We start from the raw sequence: 25,359 nt of genomic DNA on the forward strand, positions 1-25,359 counted from the left end.
CAGGTGTTGCCACAAAATTCAGGCAGAAAAGCCAGGAAAAGATTCTTGGACATTTCATTGTGTTTTGCACACTTGAATGACAGTAAATGTGTTTCTGCACAGGATCTGAATCCTGATATTGATGGCTGGCTGAGGTTTGAGGAGAGAAAGGAGGTTAACTCCAAATTCTTTTTATGTTCACAAATGTTTGCAAGTTTAATTTAGTGTAATTATTCACTGATTTGCACATTTACATTCTAGGCAGGTGTTTCATTTTTGTTTCCATAGCCCCTCTTGAGTTTATTATAAGGATTGATTCAGTGTCAATGTAAACTATTCAGTCTGAATAAAATTAAATAAACCATTTTTTTTTAAGTGAAATGCATTTTATTTTACATCCATTGGTCTCTGTGAATGAATGTGTAATAATAAGTGATTAGGCTACCATGCTGGTTGAGGTATTTTTTCCAACTGAGTAAAAAAACAACTGTTTTTTGCTTTTATGTTACTGGTCCGGCCCACTTGGGATCAGACGCCTTGAATGCGGCCCCTGAACCAAAATTAGTTTGACACCCCTGATCTAAACTCTTGTGGACTGACGGCCACAGATGATGATCTGAATCAGATTATTAGTAAAATCCTTACAGTCCCAGTGACATAGTAACAATCAGGGTTTGATCTGGGAACCGAATCAGATCACTGCCTAAGTAACAATCCACCGGCTGAAAAACGGCATCGTCATTTAAAATTTAGGGTCAAAATGGTTGCTATAGTAACACCTGGTTAAGTTGGAAACAGAGATGTAGAGAGAGATATTTGCCATGAATGCCTGCAGTCAAAAGCCTGTAGTGTAATCGTCTCTCTAAATGTAAACTACAGCAACATCTATAAGATTATTTATGTCACAGAAAAATGTTAGTTTGAGGACTGAAAGGTCTAAAGATGGACAAAAGCCTTCAGCGTGAAGCTGAAAATTGTGTTTTCAGTCGGACAAACAAACAGAATTAGGCGCTATCGGCTTCCAGATTAAAGCTCTCATTAATTAATCTGCTGGGTTACACCGGCTGTTTTACGGTGAAACACCGATCCCTTTGGGAAACTCCCCAGGAAAACCCCTCCACAGCGTAACTTTAACTGGCTGTGAATACATCAAGATCTCTTTACAATCCCAGTGTGAAGAAGTCCTTGCTGCAAATTTTCAATTGGTGCTGGGGCCATGTTACCTGATGGAGGCCTTCCTGTGGTTTCTATCACCACAGGGGGGGTCAGAAACGCTCAGACGAGGGGTTGCCGGTTTGCAGGGCCCCCTCTAGATACGTCTGCTGCAGCACACAGGGGGTTCCTGCATGACATCCACGGGTGACCCAAGCAATGGCAGGATCAGTGAGAGCGGGACGCTGCAATGACCCGGACGTGGCACCTTTCAAGGCTGTGGAATTTCAATATTCAAATGACAGCAAATAGCTGTTCCAACTGAAACCATCTCATCCATTCCATTGGAGCTTTTTCACCACTCCCTGATTTCCGTCTTGCAGCCAGTTTGAAGTGATGAAAGACTTCAATTCCCTCGTGTGACAGGAAGAAATTAGCAGAATCAACCCAAAGCCTTTAGGAAAATGAACACTGAAAGGTCAACTTCCCACAATCGGCTGCATCAAAGCGCCGTAAACATTCAGAGGGCTGCACAGATTCAGAACGACGCCTCCCCCCATGACTGTCAGCAGAGCACGGAGCTGCTTAAACACGGATGTAGTTCCTGTGGACAGACGGAAGCGGTTTAGGTGATGGTGGCACACGGACAACCTCCAGAGATGTGCAGACGCAGGACTCACTGCACCCTTTTGGTTTGGGTTTCAGTCATTAAGCCTAACTAATTCCTAAACACGCAGAATTCCTGCTTCAGTCTGGGACAAACCGTGACGACGGCGCGGCTCGGAGTAACTTCAGCAGAAGCTTCCCTAAAGTTATGGCTGTTTGTCTCCAGAGGAGAACATTTGGATTTGAAGCTTGGATGAAAAGCTGCAGCTTGATGAGGTAAAGAACTAAAAGCCAACAGAACCCATGAGAACATCTGGAACCTCTGAGTTCCAGATTCTGAACCGTGTCCACACACATCTCAGAAGGTTGATCCCTGAACAACACCCACGGAACCAGATGCTTTATCCATCAGGTTTAGGAAGCATCTGCTCCACCTGAGGCCCTCTGAGCATCACCTGAGTGCAGCGGTCTGCGTTTGCTGGCCCGCTGACTCAGCTAAGGCGAGCCCTTTGGGTTTGAGTGCAGTACTGAGGCAGACGGGTGGGGGCAGAAGACTACACGCCCTGCCGGTTGGGTGTTTCTGCACCCAGTGCGACTGTTTTACCAGGGAGAAGGAAGACATCTGCAGCACAGCATTGTCTAATCATGCTGGGGGGGTCGTCTTCACAGCCTAACAGCACACAGAGGCTAAAGACCGGCTCACCCAGAGCCGTCCTCCGGCCAAACTGCCGTCTCCTCACTTCCTGATTGACAGGAGCAATATAATCCTCATCTTCCCGGCTGGTTATTGACATTTGGATCCAATCTCACACACCAACTCCCCCCCCCAGTTGGTTTGCTGCAGATCTTTAGGAAGCAGACAGAATCACGCTCACCTCTGGTCCTGAAGCTGCCGCAGTGCTCTTTAGCACCACAGACCCCAGAGAGTGCTGATGTGATCAGAAAGAGCGGCGATCTGTGATTGGACCAGGAGTGGAGAGGGATTGGCTGAACAACACAACCATTACAAACATGAAACTACATCTTTAACGTCCCGCTCAGATCATCTTCTGATCTATTTTCCCAGCATCCTTTTATGGTGTTGCCGTTTTTAACCAAAATCCATAATCCTGTGTCTTTTTTCTAGGACTCAATTTCTGCAGAGCAGCAGGAGTTCATCAGATATTCACCTCTGAGTTTTTGGTGGGACCGCTGTGAAGCAACCCCAACCCCCCTTCCCATAACTGAGAGATCTGTTTACACACAAGCTTACAGCCCCTCTCGCCCCCATCCTAGCATTATCGGTGCAGCAGAAATGGCAGCAACATCAGATCCATCCGTCCGTCCGGTTCTGATCCAGATTCCAGCTCAGACCAGGAAAACAAAGACGTTCATGGATTTATGTGTCTGACAGTGGATGAAAGGGGAGGAGCTTGGAGACTGTGGCCCCGCCCAGCGTAGTTTCTAGGTATCAAATATGATCTTTTTCAAACGGTATTTTTTCATCTGCTCCTCCTAATTTACAAAAATTACAATAAAGAAATCCTCAGAAACACAACTTTAAGCTTAACTTTCTTCATCCATGTTCCTCCATCATCAGAAAGATGCTACAAGAACACGTTAGAAACACCAAAACCAGCCTTTTCACTGCAGTTAGTCAGTAAAAAGCAAGAAATTCTGACTGAATATGCATCAGTGGGTGATGTGGACCGGATGCGTGACTTACAGAAAACATGAGGAGGAGCAGAGGAACAGTGAAACACACGACCATCACTGACTCAGGCGTTCTTCATCCTTCACAGCTCCAGAACATCCCTCTGTACATCACAGCTAGAAGAACCGGGGAGGAAGGCAGAGCTCCCATTGGTGTCCAGTGACAGTCCGACTGGATGTTGGAGCCCAAATCCTCGCAAATATTCTCCTACCGATTCCCAGAGTGGCGGGCAGAAGCGTTAAGCTTCCTTTCTTGTGTTAAGTGAATGTGGTAAACCTCAGCTTTTACCGTGAAGGTCTCCCTCTGACCATCCTTGGACTAATGGATTAGCAGCACCTGGTTCTCCATTTCTATGGAAATGTTCTCAACATCTCAACACGCTGCCACAGCGTCATTTCCTCGCCGTTAGTCCTAACCTGAAAGGCTCCTCACACGTTTTTTTCCTTCATTCATGCAGTGCCTGCAGCAGCAGCACGCTGTCTCACACATGCTGCTGAGATTTAGATCCTCACGCCTCCAACGTCACACGTCTTCTAGATTTATGGCTCCAGACAGACAAACGTTTAGCTGCGCTCGCTCACGTCTGCGGACGCTCCCGCTGATAAAAGCCTTAAGGGGGGGCACCGTTAACATGACCCAAACGGTACGCCCAGACGCCCAAACTTTCTCAAATGTTCACAGTTCAATAAATTCATTGATCTCCAAAACCCAATTCAGATAAAAATGCATCCTGAGGAACCCCGACTCAATAAATACCAGCAGTTCTGTGATCCGGATTCAGTCCGGTCAAGGTCAATCAATGGCATTTTCTGTGCAGATTTTAGTGACAGACAGCTCATCTGCTTCCAGTACAGGTCAAGCTGTCTCTAATCAATAGGAGCATCTCTCCCCACAAAGAAACTCATTGCAATGCTCCAGAGGTCCGCTGCAGGAAGTACACGCAGTCCTTGACCATGATATGCTGCTTAAAATGCAAATGAGCCGCTGAAGAATGGGACAAGTCAGCAATGAATATGCAGACGTCCACAGATTATTATTGCTCTTTTTATAAATCACCGTCTGTTTGTCTGAGTTTTGGGAAGACCCAGTTTGAAGCTTTAGAACCGGTTAATGAGCTTAAACACTTTGACTAGAACAAGAGGAACTAGATTTGTCTTCTGGGTTGCATTTCCAGGTCATTAAAAGAGGTTCCTCTTTGGTGAGTTACATGTCTTCGTTTGGGGTGAGGGGTGAAGGTCAGAGTTCAAGGTTGGTCCAACATTTATCACCTTTTGAGCTGAACTAGAATCTGAAGCTGAAGTCCAAACGGTTTCCTGTTTTCAGGCTTCCTCTGAAGACGTTCTCCTGCTTTCAGGAAGCATTGGTTTGGTCTGCGACCCCCGAAGACCCCGAGGTCGTCCATCATGAAACAGAAGCATCAATACTTGGATTCAGATAAAACTGATGACGTCTGCTCCTGTGGACAGATGATTCATCTCAGTCTGAGGACAACGCCGTGAAACTGTTGCTCGTCTCTGATCGGGAACCAGGACATATTTATCCAATCTGTCTGTGACCTTAGCCACGTTCGGTTCCCTCATTGCTCATTTGATCGCTACAGTCCGTGACAGAGAATCCGTTTGGGCTGTAATTATTTTCCTATTAAACTGGCATCTTTGATGTCTGTTTGTTTGATTGCAGGTTCTTGGCAGCGGCGTCGGCGCCGCCGTCAGACCGGATCAAAGGCAGCAGCTACACAGGTAAAGATAAGAACCTCTTCCTGCTTTTGGTTATTTATTTGACTGTGACGTGTCACATTGTTGAGCGATTCTCCAGATGGAAGCCTGATCCGACACCTCAGGAGGGAAGACGTGTTTCATTTGAAAGAGTTGGGAAAACGGCTGAGATGTTCCACTCGGCTTTCTGCGACGTCTGAGGAGGTTTGAAAAAGCTTGAAGAGCGTCCTTCATCATCACGGAGGGAGCCAGACTCATTACATCGTCTGCTTTTCACCTGCAAATCATCTCACAGGCTTTATGGAGGAAAGTCTTTACATTTTCTTGTTCTCTTGAGACTTGAAAACATAAAACAGCAGTATCGCTGTATGACTACATTACTGTCACTTTGCCGTGCTCAACTCGCCCGCGCTTTCTCCACGCATCAGCAAGCTAAGCTAAAGATTAAAAGCCTGCCACCACAAGTGAAAATATGACAGGATCTGGTATCTCCAGGGTAGAAAATAAAGGTAGAATTATGCCTTGTAACCATTGATTTTCCTTTTCAAAGTCAAGTCTGCACGTCCCTTTGTTGGCCCAAATTACTGGTCTGTACCCAGCAGTCCTGTCGCCGATGCAAGAGGCTTACAGAGTCCTCCACAAAGACAAATTCCAATTATATGCGGTCTGTCAAACCTCTGCTGCATTCACACCTGTTCAAAACGAAGACGCATTCTCCCATTTCACCAGAGGCCCTCCGCCCCAGGAGAACGGAGGCGGAGGAGGAGGAGGAGTTCATCTTCATGCAGGAGCAGAAAGCTGAGAGTCCAAGTCAAGCTGCCAAGCTGCCAGATAAAGATCCGTTTGACACCAGGCCTCTTAAATAATCCACTAGTGAGAACACGATTTAGAAACAAGGACGGCTCGGGAAAAGGGGTCGGAGGGAAAGGTGCAGGAAGTTCAGGAGATGGATGATAGCGTGAAGACGGCACTGATTAAATGTCACTGGTTAAAGTCCATGATCCTGAGCAGACGTCCACGAAAGAGCCCCCATCCTGCCCCCATCCTGCCCCCACGCAGACCTTACATAACAGCGCAGAGGCAGAAGGGGCTGTTCTCTAATGGGGGGACTGCAGCACTGGAAGCAGGTGATGTTGGCTCTAACTTTCTCTGTCAGTTTGCATTTTAGACGCTTCACAAAGTAAGTCAAATCCAGTTTGTGCAATCTGACCCCCCCCCCCCACCCCCCCACCTCTGCGCTTCAGCTGCGACTCAGACGAGCTGCAGGAAAGGACATGCAGGATGTGAAGACATCACGGCGGCGTGAACCTCATGACCCCTGCAGGAGCGCTCCTCGGTGGGACGACCCGCAGAAAACTCCAGAACTCTGGGAGCTGTCCGACCGGAACCTTTAAACCCAGATTCCCCGTTTCTTCATATTACAGAAGGCTCACCAAATAAAAGGGTCTGGGACACGAGGCTCACTGTTGGGGGGGCAGAGCGGTTCCTGCAGTGGACACAGATTGTGTTTTTCACTTTAAAGTTCCCCTCCGGCCATCTTCGGATCTATTGTAAAGTGTTCCCAGTGGTCTATTCATTGTCTTCATGTCGTTTTTAGCCAAAATCAACAAATCTGTGTCGTTTTCCAGGACATAGTTTCTGCAGACGTTTGCCTCTTTAGACGTTTACCTCTGAGTTGTGGGCGGGGCTGTTGGTCCGGTCCAACCCCGCCCCCCTTCCCTCCCTGCTGCAGGGCAGTGAGCTTGTGGCCCGCCCAGCCATTATTTTTCAAAGGGACTTTGGTCACAAGTTTGTGAGCGTTTGTGCTCCATCATCAGGAAAATGCAGTGAAAACAGCGTTTTCATGGGAGTGGGTCTTTACGAGGAGAAGAAGAATTCCTGTTTCTTCCTCACGGCGAGGATAAGGCTGGTATCTGCACGCCAGCTTAGACAAAGACAGATAAAAACTGCTTATCTTCCACCTGACATATTAGGAGCCAGGCTAGCCCTTCTTTTCTACAACCTTGACTTCTCTTCTGACTGGGGGGGTTGGAAGAAACGCAAACGGCTACACCCGTCACAGGCTGTGAGGGAGGGGTTTACCTTCCAGCGCGCTCAGGCATGCGGCGCCGCTAAGGCCTTCATCACAACCGTGTGCCGGAACACAGAGAGCATAACTATTCAGCGCATCTGCAGCTATAAATCAGGCCTGGTCAACCTGACCAGCAGCATTTTCAGAGCCATTTGCAGAAGATAATGCCAGCTATTCCTCTCAGCCCCAGGGACGAGGGAGCCGGCCTCATGAATCATCGGCCTTTTAGAGGAGCTGCTTCTCGGATCTCGCCGCGCCGAGTCCGCTGGGTCCTCTTGACTCTTTCTGGTAGGCAGAAACAAAGAACGGCGCTGAGGAAAAATATTTGAACTGTGGCCGACGGACACCAAAATCAAGTTATTAAACGCAGCGACTCAAAGGTAATAAGGTTTAGGGGACGGCGGGGGCTGGACGGACAACCGCAGCCAGGTGCTGAAAACCTAAAGGATGTACAGGAAGATTCAAAGGGACGGAACCCCCGCTGCTAAATGAGGCATGTGTGCATCACTGAGACTGAACACGAGGTTCCACACAGAAGGGAATCCTGGCTCCACGACCCCGGAGCTGAGCGGGAACAGCAGCTCCACCTTACATATACTTGTAATGCGTTCCAGGAGGCCGCACATATATCTGAGGTACCTTTTTGTGGCCACTTTAGCCACTTCCAGCAATCAATCACTTAATCCACTGCCTTGGCGATTGTCTGCAGAATCAATTTCTTCCCTCTTTCCACGAGCATCTTTGGTGGTTAAAGCACCACAGATAAGGAAAAGAGCAGCTAGTTACTTTGAGAAAGAGCGATGAGCCGCCCGACTGCAGACTGGCTGCACTACCCAACTCCCACCCTCACCACGACACGACACCACGACCTGTGCTTCTGTGAGGCCACAGGACGGTCACCGGTGGGACAGTCCTGCAGGGCTGCAGCACAAATGCATTTGGGTGACGGGCTCAGCGGGGGTACGGGTGCAGGACGACGGTCAAACCACAAACGCTGGATCAGAAACGGCTCATCTGCTTCCTGTCAGAACACCTCTGGGGGCCACGAGCCCCCCCCCCCTAGTTGATGTACGTCCAACCTGGTGACGTTTAGCTGACGTTGAACCTGAATGTGGCTCCAAGAACAACAAGTGGAATGTGATGGAGAAAGGGAAATGTTTCACCAAGGCTTTTATACAGAGTCCTGCAGGCACAGCAGCCTCCCACTTGGGGCAGTATTTCATCAAAAAGTGGGCCGACCAGGAAATTCACAAAGACAGAAGAGAAAAGTAGCTAGCCCCCTCAAACGGATCAGCACCTCTATCTTTTCACCACATCAAAAAGCTTTTCATGTGTCTGCAGATTCCAGGTGTGGGTTCAGACGTGTCTTCACACGAATAATCCAGAAGATGAAAGCCGTCCCCAGCTGTGAGGAAAACAGACTCTGGAGCGAGGAGGAGACCTTTCAGGTCCCGGAGCAGGATTTCCCCTGATTCAGACCGTCTGCCGTGTTCTCTGATCCTTCCACATGATACAGCCTGCACCGCTACACGGGATGCTCAGGACAACACGGGTGGATGAGGAAAACACGGGTGGATGAGGAAAACACGGGTGGATGAGGAAAACACGGGTGGATGAGGAAAACACGGGTGGATGAGGAAAACACGGCTGGATGAGGAAAACACGGATGGATGAGGAAAACACGGCTGGATGAGGAAAACACGGGTGGATGAGGAAAACACGGCTGGATGAGGAAAACACGGCTGGATGAGGAAAACACGGTGGATGAGGAAAAACATAAAAACACGGCTGGATGAGGAAAACACGGCTGGATGAGGAAAACACGGCTGGATGAGGAAAACACGGCTGGATGAGGAAAACACGGCTGGATGAGGAAAACACGGGTGGATGAGGAAAACACGGTGGATGAGGAAAACACGGCTGGATGAGGAAAACACGGCTGGATGAGGAAAACACGGCTGGATGAGGAAAACACGGCTGGATGAGGAAAACACGGGTGGATGAGGAAAACACGGGTGGATGAGGAAAACACGGCTGGATGAGGAAAACACGGCTGGATGAGGAAAACACGGCTGGATGAGGAAAACACGGCTGGATGAGGAAAACACGGGTGGATGAGGAAAACACGGCTGGATGAGGAAAACACGGCTGGATGAGGAAAACACGGCTGGATGAGGAAAACACGGGTGGATGAGGAAAACACGGGTGGATGAGGAAAACACGGCTGGATGAGGAAAACACGGCTGGATGAGGAAAACACGGCTGGATGAGGAAAACACGGGTGGATGAGGAAAACACGGCTGGATGAGGAAAACACGGGTGGATGAGGAAAACACGGGTGGATGAGGAAAACACGGGTGGATGAGGAAAACACGGCTGGATGAGGAAAACACGGCTGGATGAGGAAAACACGGCTGGATGAGGAAAACACGGCTGGATGAGGAAAACACGGGTGGATGAGGAAAACACGGCTGGATGAGGAAAACACGGCTGGATGAGGAAAACACGGCTGGATGAGGAAAACACGGCTGGATGAGGAAAACACGGCTGGATGAGGAAAACACGGGCGGGAGGAGGAAAACACGGCTGGATGAGGAAAACACGGCTGGATGAGGAAAACACGGGTGGATGAGGAAAACACGGCTGGATGAGGAAAACACGGCTGGATGAGGAAAACACGGGTGGATGAGGAAAACACGGGTGGATGAGGAAAACACGGCTGGATGAGGAAAACACGGCTGGATGAGGAAAACACGGCTGGATGAGGAAAACACGGCTGGATGAGGAAAACACGGCTGGATGAGGAAAACACGGCTGGATGAGGAAAACACGGCTGGATGAGGAAAACACGGCTGGATGAGGAAAACACGGCTGGATGAGGAAAACACGGCTGGATGAGGAAAACACGGCTGGATGAGGAAAACACGGCTGGATGAGGAAAACACGGCTGGATGAGGAAAACACGGCTGGATGAGGAAAACACGGCTGGATGAGGAAAACACGGCTGGATGAGGAAAACACGGCTGGGTGAGGAAAAACACGGCGGGAGGAGGAAAACACGGCTGGATGAGGAAAACACGGCTGGATGAGGAAAAACACGGCTGGATGAGGAAAACACGGCTGGATGAGGAAAACACGGCTGGATGAGGAAAACACGGCTGGATGAGGAAAACACGGCTGGATGAGGAAAACACGGCTGGATGAGGAAAACACGGCTGGATGAGGAAAACACGGCTGGATGAGGAAAACACGGCTGGATGAGGAAAACACGGGTGGATGAGGAAAACACGGCTGGATGAGGAAAACACGGCTGGATGAGGAAAACACGGCTGGATGAGGAAAACACGGCTGGATGAGGAAAACACGGCTGGATGAGGAAAACACGGCTGGATGAGGAAAACACGGCTGGATGAGGAAAACACGGCTGGATGAGGAAAACACGGGTGGATGAGGAAAACACGGGTGGATGAGGAAAACACGGCTGGATGAGGAAAACACGGCTGGATGAGGAAAACACGGCTGGATGAGGAAAACACGGCTGGATGAGGAAAACACGGGTGGATGAGGAAAACACGGGTGGATGAGGAAAACACGGCTGGATGAGGAAAACACGGCTGGATGAGGAAAACACGGCTGGATGAGGAAAACACGGCTGGATGAGGAAAACACGGGTGGATGAGGAAAACACGGCTGGATGAGGAAAACACGGCTGGATGAGGAAAACACGGCTGGATGAGGAAAACACGGCTGGATGAGGAAAACACGGCTGGATGAGGAAAACACGGCTGGATGAGGAAAACACAGGTGGATGAGGAAAACACGGCTGGATGAGGAAAACACGGCTGGATGAGGATGAGGAAAACACGGGTGGATGAGGAAAACACGGCTGGATGAGGAAAACACGGCTGGATGAGGAAAACACGGGTGGATGAGGAAAACACGGCTGGATGAGGAAAACACGGGTGGATGAGGAAAACACGGCTGGATGAGGAAAACACGGCTGGATGAGGAAAACACGGCTGGATGAGGAAAACACAGGTGGATGAGGAAAACACGGCTGGATGAGGAAAACACGGCTGGATGAGGATGAGGAAAACACGGGTGGATGAGGAAAACACGGCTGGATGAGGAAAACACGGCTGGATGAGGAAAACACGGGTGGATGAGGAAAACACGGCTGGATGAGGAAAACACGGGTGGATGAGGAAAACACAGGTGGATGAGGAAAACACGGCTGGATGAGGAAAACACGGCTGGATGAGGAAAACACGGCTGGATGAGGAAAACACGGCTGGATGAGGATGAGGAAAACACGGGTGGATGAGGAAAACACGGCTGGATGAGGAAAACACGGCTGGATGAGGAAAACACGGCTGGATGAGGAAAACACGGCTGGATGAGGAAAACACGGCTGGATGAGGAAAACACGGGTGGATGAGGAAAACACGGCTGGATGAGGAAAACACGGCTGGATGAGGAAAACACGGCTAGATGAGGAAAACACGGCTGGATGAGGAAAACACGGCTGGATGAGGAAAACACGGCTGGATGAGGAAAAGACGGCTGGATGAGGAAAACACAGGTGGATGAGGAAAACACGGCTGGATGAGGAAAACACGGCTGGATGAGGATGAGGAAAACACGGGTGGATGAGGAAAACACGGCTGGATGAGGAAAACACGGGTGGATGAGGAAAACACGGCTGGATGAGGAAAACACGGGTGGATGAGGAAAACACAGGTGGATGAGGAAAACACGGCTGGATGAGGAAAACACGGGTGGATGAGGAAAACACGGCTGGATGAGGAAAACACGGGTGGATGAGGAAAACACGGCTGGATGAGGAAAACACGGGTGGATGAGGAAAACACGGCTGGATGAGGAAAACACGGCTGGATGAGGAAAACACGGGTGGATGAGGAAAACACGGCTGGATGAGGAAAACACGGGTGGATGAGGAAAACACGGGTGGATGAGGAAAACACGGCTGGATGAGGAAAACAGGGGTGGATGCCTCCTCAGCCGCCCCATTATTGACTACCTGACGGGTTTGTAAGGCAGTGGAGATGTGGAAGCACAGCAACAAGGGGCTGCACTCCCACAGCTTCTCCTTCAGAATCACTGGGAGCTGCGTCATCAGCAGGAATGAGACAGAGAACCCAGGAAAACCAGCTGGAATCTTCCAGAAAATGACTGTAGAATTAAGGAGAAGCTCATTTGGAGAAAAACGCAGAGAAAGTGGAGAAAAAGAAAGAAAACAATGTTGGTTCATCAAATGATCCTGTAATGTCATTTCTTAACGCTTTCATGCCTGACAGTTTTTTCAGTTAGATATGATGTAAAATAAGTGAAGTCCTGGATTAAATAATACACTAATGATTGGTAACATGCAGCAACATTCAGGGTTAGTTTGGTTGATGCTATAAATCCTTCAATCCATTGTTTTTCTGTTTTTTTTTATTCTAGTATCTTCCATCATTTTTTGGTGCTTAACTCCTCCTACAATGTTTCAGTTATTTCAACCATTCAACTATTCAAATGTTCAACTCTTTCAGCTTTTCCAGCTCTGACTTTTGCTCCTTCAGATCCTTGAACTTTTCCAGGTATTCCAGGATTTCTGCCTCCATTGAAATAAATGGGGAATCCTTGGAGCAGAAGCTCGCTGGTTCGATACCCGGCTCTGGCATTTTTCATAAACATAGGTTTATTTTTGTGCTGTTATCACTTTATTTATGGTCAATTTTGATCATTTCTTTCTTTCTTTATTTTTTGCCAACTGTTTTCCTTCAGCAGTGTAGCATCAACCCTGAATTTTCCTCTGGAAAAGCAGCTTCTTCTAGTTTTTCCTGTCTTCTCATAATTGTGTTAATATAAAGTCCATTTGTATGACTAACGACTTGTTCTTCAGGATTCAGATGTTGTCTTTCCTATTTCATGAATAGAACGGACTGACATCATGTGACTTTAGTGTTTGGCAGTGAGAACCAGCTCTAGTGGTGAAAAAGGCGGCTGCTTCACCCCGACCCATCGACGATATGGGGGGGATTTCAAAGAAATTCCTCTGCAGAAGAACAGGGAATGAGCTGCACCACCAGCTGACTGCAGCCCACAAAGGGGGCAGGAAGGGGGAAATCTGCCACTACGTCCAGGAGTCTTAAGAAAGCCCCCTCCCCACAGGCTACATGCTGTCGGCCGGCCCTCCACCATCTCTTCTGATTTCCTGAGGAGGATCCTTAAAGCTGAATTTATCTCACTTCCACCGTCACTGCTTCACGGACGATCCAGCTTCATCCCTGAGGATTTTCTGTCCTTTAATGGCACATTTATTTTAATGTGTGTTTTATATTTATGTTCTTGTAGCGTCTGATGGTAGATCTGGGTCATTCTGTGTGACAAACTAGGCAGAGGAAAATGTTTTATTAACATTTGTTTCTGTCAAATAAACCTAAAGCCGTCTTTTGTCTCTCTGTCTGTGACGGATGCGGCTCATCCATCGGTGCTGCGTGGTGAAGGACGAGGATTCTAGGTTCTGTTGAGAAGCATGTTAGACCCAAACGGATCCGCTCTCCCCGTCCAGAACCCGGCCGATCTCAGCTCTGCTCTCCGGTGTGTCACCTTGGAATGTACTTAGACTGATGAATGCCGCTAATGTGCAGAGACCCGCCGGGTCATTCATATGATCATAACCCATATTTATATATAAACAGCATGCAGGAAGCAACTTATCATGTTGGTCGCTGGAATGACATCTCATTAAAAGCCAAAGCCCCCGTGGTTTTGCTCTATTCTCTGAGAATTCACTGCACAGAAATGGGGGGGGGTCACCCCTGATTTAAAGCTCTGGTTTTTCTGCAGGCGACTGTCCAGAACGGAGAATGATTGATTCTGATGACAAGACGATGCCGGCGTATGTTTATGAACCACTGACACCGGTGGCCTGGAGGCAAAACTCCTAATAATAATTCCATATTATTGTTGAATTAAGGTCATATTATGCAGCATCCTGTTAAATATGGTGACAGTGACATGAAATGCTTTAGCGTGTTCACTGATAACAGTATTCTGCCTTTAATCTGAACATTTCAGGTCAGACTTCATATAGTCAACCAATAAAAACATTTTATAGATATTGATTTTCTCAATATAAAGAATTTAATTGCAGCCTTATATGTGACCTAATTTCACCTTTGCATTTAAAATATCCGTATATGAACCATTGACTGTATATGGGGACTGGACTGAGTGACCACGCCCCCTGGCGCTCCAAACAGGAAGTGTCTCCAAGAAGCCAAAATCCCATAGACTCTAAAGAGAACAAACAGCTGTTGATCTGTCATTCCATTGGTCAGAAGAACCGTTCTGGATTTGATACTTTTTTTAATCTTCTCCCTACTTTTTTCAGGATATTTTTTGCTGAGTTAAAAACTTGAAGCTGTTCAAGTTAAACACTGACCAATTAGATGCCTCAGTGAAAATGGGTGGAGCCTGCTGGCCACAACTTTCAAATCCTTTGATTTCATGTGGGCCACTTTCAAGTGGAAGAGGTGTGGCCTTCCAACAAGCTCCCTGCTGATTGGTGCGAGTGGTTCCCATAGAAACTAGGACTCAGACCGACTCGGACCAATCACCGTTTACTGGGAACGTCTGGCTCCAACATAGCGGCGTCCAGGTGCTGAAAAAAGGACGACTGCATAAATTTGGTTGGAGCTGGAATAAACCATTTTCCTTGGATGATGTCGCTCGGTCCAGTTCTTATGGACGGGTCAGAACATTTAAGGAAAGAGTTTCCAAAAACGTCTTTTTTCTTGGATTGATTTTTCCCCCGTTCCAACGCTGATCAATAGGGTGGAGCGCATTCTTGACCATCCAACCTATTCATGCGGCGTTTCTCCAGCCGCTGGTTGAAGTGTTCAGAATAATGAGACTCACATTTGAGCGTTTTGCCGTCACAGCTGAGCGGTGGGAGCCGGCTCTCTGTTAAGCTTTGCTCCGTCTCTAATTCAGTCACTGAATTATTGCATTACATGCTTTTATTAGAGTCACTTGTCTTCACTTGTGTCACAACACTGACTGTGGGGCTTCGGAGGCAGCCTGTGCTCAAAGCAGAGGCCAGGAGTCACGGCCGCATGCTGAAACGGGATTTTGGTTTTCCAAAGCATCATCTTTAGGATGAATGATTGGCAGATTTAATGATGCAGCCACACGGCCGGCTGCAGCGGCTGAAGCTCAGCCCGATGAATGCTAATGAGAGAACGGCTTTGGGGGGAGAGGGAAGATTCTCCGCCAGGAATTACAAGCTCCGGTTTATTTCCAGGTGTGCCATCCTGATTCCCTTCTCCTCCTGGATGCCTCAGCGAGGGCTCCGGGGTGACGTGCTGTCAACACTAATGGTCTCTGATGGCATCAAGGCTCCGTCATGAGGACACAGAAAGTGCTGCGAGCCGCCGCCCCCGCCGCCCACAGCAGACGAAGAGCTGTCATCTCTGTCCCTCGCAGCCAAAGAGCTCCGCCTTCGCTCCCCAAAATCCCGTCCATCTGCCGTATCGGTGGGACAGCCGGAGTGCGGGCAGCATTTTCCTGCCTTTTCATGCTTTAGTCCACTCGGCTGGTGACAATAAGGGTGTAGGTGTCACACTCAACAACTCATAAGCAGTGATTGTCTTCAGCGCCGCATCCTGGAGTCTGCTGAAGCTGCTGCCAATCACCAGCCGCCTTATTTTTATCACTTCCATAAGCAAAAAGAGCAGCCTGCCGGCTGTCCTGACAAAGTGTGTCTCTGCTGATTTCTAAACAGTCAGCATGATTTTTGCACCCTAAACGTGCACGCCAAGTCCGCGTGTGTGCTTGTGAAACCGTATTCTCGCTAGAACTGGTAATGGCTTCAACTGAAATTCCCCTGAGCAAAAGAGCTTTTAGAGAAAACAGGCAGCAAAAAGCTCCGGTGTGCTGACATCAAGGAAAACATGCAAGATGAAACCTGCAAAGTCATGATTCCTCCTCAAACGCTTCGCTTCAAAGCCGAGCTAAAGCTCCTTTATTGTAGAGTTGTCTGAAAAAGAGAGCAGGCGTGGCGTTTCCTTCAGCGACGCGGCGCGGCTGACTGTTTGACCTTCATGGAACATTGGTTTGGGTGTGTTTACGCTAGCGTGTGGCGCCGCGTGAGCTCTAATTAGATAAGAACACGAAAGACCGCGAAGACAACGACAGCTGAGATGACTGACAGCAGCTGGTAAAACGCCGCTCGATCTGACCACGTGCAGCGTCTGTCTCTAAATGAAAGCATGTCATCTGAGCGCTTCTGCTGAGCTGGCAGATGAGGCGCTGACGTCGGACACGCCCGCCACACGCTCCTGTCAACGCGCTGCATCCAGACATAAGCAGCGTGCACGTCTGCGGCGCCATAAGGCGGGCTGGGCATCTATCCCAGCACCTGAAACGCCGGACAGTCAGGCCTGAATCTGTGCAAACACGTGGGCGGAGCGACAGATGAGAGGATTCCTGTTTCCGTTTCCAATGACACTCTACTTTTCTGGCAGAAAGAAGACAAAAGAAACCAGTGACTCTGGTTCAACACTTTGTCCAGATGAAAACAAGCCTCCATGTTGTTCCAAAAACACGCCAAACAGAACAATTCCAAGCATTCAGGCCAATCACAGACATACTGAGACGCTCCAATGTGCTGCTGAGGCCTGGAGTCGGACCGTCAGCTCCATTCACGGACGTCCTCATGAACGGTTGGGTACCGTCAGCAGCAGATCAGGAAAAGTACCGGCTGCTTCCCCGAACACCGGGAGACACCAGACAGAGAAGCCCCACCTGTGAAGCCCCACCTGTGAAGCCCCACCTGTGAAGCCCCACCTGTGAAGCCCCGCTGTGCTTTGTTCACTTCGTGAATGAAGCCTGTTTGACCACCGCCGTCAGTCAGCACCAAGAAAACCAAACAAGCCGCTCATTACAATGTTTGAGGGAAAACAGGAGTTTATTTGCCCCTATTTGGGCTAACAATGCTGTTGACTCTAAGACTCATTTGCTAAGTGCACCGTTGTTGACATTTGGATATGAAAACCTCTGCAATCCCCAACAGCACTGCTAGAAAAAGAAAAGCAACAGCGATGCGATTATCCTAATGTGGGAAACAATGATGGATTCTAAAACAATTACACAACCTGAAAACAATCCTGGTTGGTGTGTTTGCTGGTTCCAGGTTTTAATTAGATGGTTTGTGTGGTGAGAAAGCCATCTGGGACCATGTGAGATCACAGAGACTGCAGATGAACAGCAACAGTTTCTACATTTCATCGTAGACTAGCTTCTGCATACCAATTGGCAGCTTGCAGCTCCTTGTGTGCATCATCCTCCACGCTTGTCTGGGACTTTCATTTCTCACATCTCTAAGTAGTAAGACGAGTAATATTAACACTGGGCTGTGGGGGGGGGCTTTCCATTCTTGAAACCTTCATCCCTACATTCTGAAGTAATCTCTGAATATGAAATTGAGAAAATGTTTCTGTAATTGCAGCTGCAGGGACGCTGGCGTCTTTGTTAACTGAAGGCAGCACTAAACACTGATGTCCTGATTTCTTAGGAAAACACCTTCAATGTTTCCATTTAATCCCAGTTTTCCCCAAAATAAGAGCTTCTGGGTAAAAACGGCGTGGAGTTCAGACGCTGTGAGTGGAACGAGCAGCTCATCCTTTATTCTTTGCACGTCCTTCTGTAAAAGTGGCTCCTCCTGATCTTCAGCTGTACTCTGACTGCGGTTTAATGACCTGCTTCTTATGAGCTGAAAACTAAATTAAGGCTGTTTGGCCCATTTACGCCATTGCAAAGGCCACATCTACTGTGCAACATGTTGGGAGGCAACATACGTGTGTGAATGTCCTGACGACCAGAAACACCTCAGCTGTGAAGGCCAAAAAAACGGCAAGCGTTTCCAAAAATGAAAAACAGACACACCTCCTGTTCCTGGAAGCTGCTTGGGTTGAAATGAAAGACAGACGGAGCTGATTAACCCGACGTTTGGCCTCTGGACGTCCTCTGTATTCACTCAACAGCACAACCTCACATTGAGGTAAATAAAAAACTAATTATACAAGGAACAGGGAAAAGGAGGGCTTCAGCGGTTAAACGGGCCATTTTTGGACGCTGCGTCTGTTTCCACTTTTCCAAATACAGGGGTGCCCTGTAAAACTCTGGTGTAAATGGTTTATAATGTCACCAGTGGACTCTGAAATGGGAGAGCTGGTTCCAATCAGCAGTGAAATGTCTCCTGCATTACCCGCGCAGACAGAGCGCTAAATCACTCTGAACGCTGCTGATGTTAAAGAGCAGACGCCGTCAGAGCCCAGCAAGCGTGCGCCGTGGCTGTGCACAGATGACCACAACAACAGCGCACGCCAAAGCAAGACACCCATCCTGTCTGCCCGCTGTTGAACCAGAAGAGAACCAGGAACTTCACTCTGTCCTTTAACCCTGATCTGTGAGACCTTCACCCCAAACCCACCATTACCAGTTCAGACCAGCTTGATTAAAAAAAGACTTGGTTTGTCTTTACCAACAACAAGGCGTCCCAGAGCTGTTCTAAACTTCAATAAACCCGAGAAACTCGGAACCCACCCACCACAAACCCACATGGGATGGGCAAGACCTCTCATTAAAACTCCAGGGCCTTAGAATTACCAAGATGTTACTCATATGGAAAGCATGAGAAATGCTAGCAGGGAGAGGCTTGCAGAGCGGTTTGCAACGTGTGGCCACAACTGTACTCAGCACGACCAAAGCCGGGCAGCACCGGAGCAGATGTCTGGGCTTCCAGCCCCAGACCAGGACGCATGGAAACGCTCGCCATCATGGAAATAGCAACCCAGACTGTTTCAGGATGAATATTCCACCCTTTCCTAAAGGCTCCAAGAAGGAGCACTTTGGTTTGTACAGCACCAGGATCTGTTGTGAAATCACGAAATGAAAGAACGTTTTCAGTTCTTCTGCTCGTGAGGACTGATGAAGGCATGAAGACCTGCTCTGAGCTCCAGTCCAGGTGACATGTGGCCTGTTTGCTGAGGTGGAGTGATACCTGTGTCTACAGGATGAAGAGGCTAACACTGTCTACCTACAAACCTAAAAACTACTATTTATAACATCAAGAAAAAAGATATATGCAGTGAGAAATACAAGGCGGTTAATTCAAATAGCTATGAATAAAAAAACATGCATAACAAAATGCCAAATGCCGTCCTTAACTCCTTCATGCCCACCTATATGAATGAAGATAAAGAGTTGATTTCCATTTCTACATGTAAAACATTGGAGTTTCCAATTTAATTATCATTTCCAATTAAATAACAGAAATCTACTGATTTTTTTTAGTTCAAGGTGAAGTTCATTTCAAGTCCCGGTGGTCTTTTCATGATGATGATGCTGTTTTTAGCCAAAGTCCAAGAACCTGTGTCGTTTTCTAGGACATAGTTTCTGCAGAGCGGCAGACATTCACCTCTGGAGTGTGGGTGGGACTGGAGGTGCAGAGCAACCCCGCCCCCTTTCCCCTCCTCGTTGCTGATAGCATTGCTTACACTCTCCTGCTACCTCACACCCCCTCCAGGTGGGTGATCAGAAAGGGGCGGAGCAGGGAGCTTGTGGCCCCGCCCAACATATTTTCTACATTACAAATCTGATCTTTTTCAAATGTTTTTTCTGCGTCCGATTCAAAACGATTGGAATAAATAAAACTCAGCAACAGCTTTAAACTTCATTCTGTGTCCTGCAGCATCAGAAAAATGCCAAAAGCGCCTTTTTTAACCAGAGAGGTTTTAGGTGGAGTCCTCAATTGTTATATGGCGTGGAGGGGTTAGGTATGGCGTGGAGAGGTTTGTTATGGCGTGGAGGGGTTAAGTATGGCGTGGAGGGGTTAGGAACGGCGTGGATGGGTTATATATGGCATGGAGAGGTTAGGAACGGCGTGGAGGGGTTAGGAACGGCGTGGATGGGTTAAGTATGGCGTGGAGAGGTTAGGAACGGCGTGGATGGGTTAAATATGGCGTGGAGAGGTTAGGAACGGCGTGGATGGGTTTGGAACGGCGTGGAAGGGTTAAGTATGGCATGGAGGGGTTAAGTATGGCGTGGAAAGGTTAGGAACGGCGTGGAGGGGTTAGGAACGGTGTGGAGAGGTTTGGAACGGCGTGGAAGGGTTAAGTATGGAGTGGAGAGGTTTTGTTATGGCGTGGAGAGGTTAGGAACGGCGTGGAGGGGTAAAGAACGGCGTGGAGGGGTTAAATATGGCGTGGAGAGGTTTTGTTATGGCGTGGAGGGGTTAGGAACGGCGTGGAGAGGGAAGGAACGGCGTGGAGTGGTTAAATATGGCGTGGAGAGGTTTTGTTATGGCGTGGAGGGGTTAGGAACGGCGTGGAGAGGTAAGGAACGGCGTGGAGGGGTTAAGTATGGCGTGGAGAGGTTTTGTTATGGCGTGGAGAGGTTAGGAACGGCGTGGATGGGTTAAATATGGCGTGGAGAGGTTAAGAACGGCGTGGAGGGGTAAGGAACGGCGTGGAGGGGTTTTGTTATGGCGTGGAGGGGTTAGGTATGGCGTGGAGGGGTTTTGTTATGGCGGGGAGGGGTTAGGTGTGGTGTGGAGAGGTGTGTTATGGCGTGGAGGGGTTTTGTTATGGCGTGGAGGGGTTAGGTATGGCGTGGAGAGGTTTGTTATGGCGTGGAGGAGTTTTGTTATGGCGGGGAGGGGTTAGGTGTGGCGTGGAGAGGTTTGTTATGGCGTGGAGGAGTTTTGTTATGGCGTGGAGGGGTTAGGTATGGCGTGGAGGGGTTTTGTTATGGCGTGGAGGGGTTAGGCATGGCGTGGAGGGGTTTTGTTATGGCGTGGAGGGGTTTGTTATGGCGTGGAGGGGTTAGGTATGGCGTGGAGAGGTTTGTTATGGTGTGGAGGGGTTTTGTTATGGCGTGGAGGGGTTAGGTATGGCGTGGAGGGGTTTGTTATGGCGTGGAGGGGTTAAGTATGGCGTGGATGGGGTTTGTCATGGCGTGGAGGGGTTAAGTATGGCGTGGAGGGGTTTGTTATGGCGTGGAGGAGTTTGTTTTGGCGTAGAGGGGTTAGGTATGGCGTGGAGGGGTTAGGTATGGCGTGGAGGGGTTAGGTATGGCGTGGAGGGGTTAGGATTACCAACATTAGAAGATGAGTTGGGGGCAAAGCCTGAGAGATGTGTTGTCTGATGGCTTCATCCATTGTACTACTTAATAACTTGTTAGCTGACCAATGCTGTTAAACCCTGAAAGACTTGCAGTCCAAACTGTGGAGAATGGTTCTACCATGGTTCTGTTTTTTGCACCTCAACGTCCACATGTAACACAAATGTAAAATTTAAGTTCAGATTTGCTGAATACAAACCATCTCCAGCATTGCAGGATCTATTGTGCAGTAAATATTGAAACTTCCACATCTAAGTACACGGAGGCTCACTGGACCAGAACCGACGGGTGAAGTCACTGCGGCGTCACAAATTCTTCTGACAGGAATGTTCCATTTTCTGCCGATGAATTTCATAACAGCCTTTGACCGATAATCGGTGCATTTCCTTCAGGTTACTGCTTCCTATCAGGAACTCGGCCAAAACAGGAGCGCATTTAGAGGAAGAGCATCTGAGCAGAAGTTCACAAGGTGATCCTTCTCCTCCTCCTCCTCACACTCACAATGCAGATCAGTCACATTTTAGCCATGAAAAACAATAAAAAGGACTGGAGACGTCACACTACCACAGCAGTGTGTTAGCTGAGAAGGCTGCCCAAGTCCTCCCCCACCCACCCCCACCACGGAGCTCTGCTCCTGTCTTCAAATGCTGCAAATGAACAGAAAAGCGATGCATGGATGTACTCTGTAATCCCTCAGGACGTCACCAGCTATCGTCTGAATCACCTGCAGTTCAACAGAACCTCGTCTGGCCTTTATCACCGCTCAGCACACGGCGGTAAACGCTGGTAGTCTTCCTCTCTGACAGCTTTCATAGCCCATCCATGGATAAAGACAATGAACAGGCAGAGGTTAGACGCGGTAATGAAGGCCTGCAGCTGCACTGCAGTCCTTATGATGGAAGCAAACCCTAATAGTTCAGGAGCACGGCGCCTAACAGGTCTGTCAACAGGTTCCACCATAACCCGTCTGTCCAGAAGGTAGCAGCAGGCGGTTCTGGGTCGTTCAGCAGAACCAAGCAGCGCCGACGTACTTTTTTAAGAAATCCCAACCAGCAATCAACCATTTATTCAAAGGATTTAGTCCATGGAGAGAACAATGACGCTTTGGGGGCCGTTCAATCCAAATATGCACTTTGTTAGTATTCATTCAGACTCCAGGATCTGACGCTCAGAAAGCAGAAGTAGCAGAGAAGCACAGACTCTGATGCAACTAAGAGAAACAACACCCCCCCCCCCCCCCCCCCCCCCTGCTTCATCTGCTTAAACTCTGCCTCTCGTTTGGCCTCTTCATTAAATCTGTGACAGCGTTAATCACATCACGTCCTCCTGAAGGATGCTGGGAAAACCTGTGGCTCCCACCAAACATGCCAGGCTGATGCTGAACATGTATGACGCTCAGCGACCCCCCCCCCCCCCACACACACACACACATAGAAAGGCACACAGGAGTCCGAGCCCCTCGAGGGGGGGTCTCCTCCTCCTGCTGAGCTGCAGGAGCAGAAAGTGAAAGAGTTATGGAGGAGGCATGGGGGGGGGCACCAGAACCCCCCCGTCAGATGATAAAGAACAAGAAACGATTTCATAAGGTGTGGCGCGCGCCGCCGTGCACGCGCACCAACGAAGTGCACAGCCCGTAGGAACGGTCTGTCATCACGCGCCACAATGAGGGGGCGACCGGCTCCACGCGCCCCCCTCTTTAGGAGTGAATCCCCGCAGAGTTTCTGCAAAAAAAGAAGTGCGTGCGGGCGGCCGCGCGCAAGTTAGAGCGGAGACGCTTAAACGTGTGAGGCTGTACCCCGCAACGATCACGCAGACTGCCATGGCGGGATGTTTCCGCGTGAACGGGCTCGTGCGTGATTTCTCTGCTCAAAAACAATAAATGTTCCCGTGCGTGTTGCGGGCGAAGTGGCGCGTGTCCGTCGGACTCAGGAGCCTCGCGCCCCGCAGACGAGCCCCGATAAAAGACTCGCTGTGAAGTCGTGGCGGGCTCGCGCTCGCGCCGCGCGGACCTGCTCGGACTCACTTCGGGGAGTTGGAGGTAAACATGTCATGTCTGAAGCAGCGACTTACCGGAGCTCGCGGGCATGTCTGTCCTCCCGCCGGGACTCTCCTCCTCACTTTAAGCACAACAATCCACTGCGGGTCCCCGTAGACCGAACAAACCCCCCCCTCCACAGGAGCGCGCGGTCCCGTCCCGGTCAGGGTCGCGGATCCCGGATCTATTCGTGGCGGCTCCGTCCGGCGCGGGTCGCTGCCTGCCGGCTCGAGTGTCGCTGCCAACAGGCGACTCACTCGCGGGCTGTGACCGCGTGAAGTAGTCCTGGCGCCGCGGCGGAGGGGCTCCGGTCCCCGCAGACGGGGCTGCTCTGCGTGTCCGCGACAGTCACGCCGCTGAATGCCTCCGTGGTGGGAAAACGCGCACAGGTCGGTCAGGGGTATCTTCGGATCCACTCGGCTTCACTCGGCTCCGCGTCCATTCATGCCCGGAGACGGGGAAGCACGAGCCGAACGCGGGCAGCCGGCACCGAAATTCAGTCCGTGCTCTTCGGCGCGCGCGCGCACGCCGGGAAATGCGAGGTTAATCTGCGAGTAAAATCTGGCTCAAGACAAGGGCGGATTAGGAAACAATGGACCCCGGGGCACGGACGTGCAAAGAGCCCCCCTCACCATAATGCCCCCACCAGAAGAACACACCCACCCCAACACGCTGAACTCATTTCCATTTGGAGCACATTTTTGTGTGTTTTCAACACAAAAATAAATGACATAAAAACAATTTCATAATAAAATTAATCTCATTTCTGTGAGAGTAGGAAACTGTCATGTTTTTAATAATTTACTACTAAAAGATGTAACCTTCTCCTTTTTTGTTTTTTAATAGTTCTTTGGAAACTCATGTATGTTTTTTTTCCTTTTTTTGTGTTTATCTTTTTTTTCTCTTGTGGTAATTTGAGGACTTTCAGAATAAAGGGCGGCTGGGTAGCTCGGTTGGTAAGGTAAAGGGCTGCCACGCACAATGGTACTGGGGTCAATTACCATATCAATGGCGAGCAATTAACATCACCCAATGAGGGTCCTTGGGCAAGACCCTTAACGCTAAGGCCTCCCAGTTCAGCTGCAGCTCACCGCTCCCCCTGGGGAGGGGTCAAATGCGGATAAGAATTTCCCCATTGAAGGATCAATAAAGTATCAATTATTATTATAAAACTGTCCAGAGCACATAAATGTGTTTTATCATAAAAGTTTGTTACATACGTTAATTAGAACGACAAACCCGATAAGGTTCAGCGAATGGCGAGGCCACGCCCACCATCAGTTCTTCAGTCGCAGCGTCCTGTGACTCCACGCCGTCTGTGCTTTTAGACGGAACAGAAGCTGCAGGTATTAAGGTGGAATGAACAGCACCTCCTGCAGCCCTGGAGGTCCTTTGGGGCCCCAGGTCTCTTTCTGGAAGCTCCTCCAATCAGCCAATAATTTCTGCCCTTTAATTTCTGTTTTCTTCAGAAAAGAAAGTGCTTCTCCATCCTCGGTCTCACCTTGTGAAGCTCAGGACTCTGGTGTGATCTATAATTTATAGGTGTTTGGCTCTTTCAGCTGGAGCTGATTTGGTTTCAGAGACGTCCGGGGGGGAGATGCAGAAAAAAATCTCCCCAACATTTAGTGCCACTGGGGCGTTTTCCCAAACAGGAAAAGTGGAATTCCGCCCTGGAGTCAAAGCGGCTCAGAAACGAGGGATTTGGGAGCAGAGTTTGGGTTGGTAATGATGACAGAGGATGTGCTCTGCTTACAGTGCAGCCGGGCTGACGCGCACTCGAGCGGCTCGGATGAACGTGGGGGCCACGGATGCTGTGACCCCCCAGTAATGAGGACCTGCATGACTTCAGCATTCTGACAGCCCATCCACCCCGCCTCCTAACCTCGCTGTGATCAATCTTTAGCTTGGCACTAAA

The 25,359-nt window shown here is 49.3% G+C and overlaps 1 protein-coding gene across 6 annotated transcripts in view; it reads right to left on the reverse strand.

Annotated features, from left to right (window-relative positions):
- Positions 1–24,036, reverse strand: part of LOC101168742 (receptor-type tyrosine-protein phosphatase F) — a 145,491-nt gene extending 121,455 nt beyond the window's left edge. For 2 of the 6 annotated variants that reach the window (XM_023965272.1, XM_023965269.1), the window contains exon 1: positions 23,480–24,033. The gene's annotated coding sequence lies outside the window, so the exon portion shown is untranslated. Of the gene's footprint in view, positions 1–23,479 lie in introns of all 6 variants that reach the window. The other 4 variants (XM_023965255.1, XM_023965273.1, XM_023965271.1 and 1 more) reach the window with 4 other exon arrangements.
- Between the last annotated feature and the right edge of the window lie 1,323 nt (positions 24,037–25,359).

Source organism: Oryzias latipes, chromosome 17 (genome assembly GCF_002234675.1).
Source record: "Oryzias latipes chromosome 17, ASM223467v1".
NCBI classification, from domain to species: Eukaryota; Metazoa; Chordata; class Actinopteri; order Beloniformes; family Adrianichthyidae; genus Oryzias; species Oryzias latipes.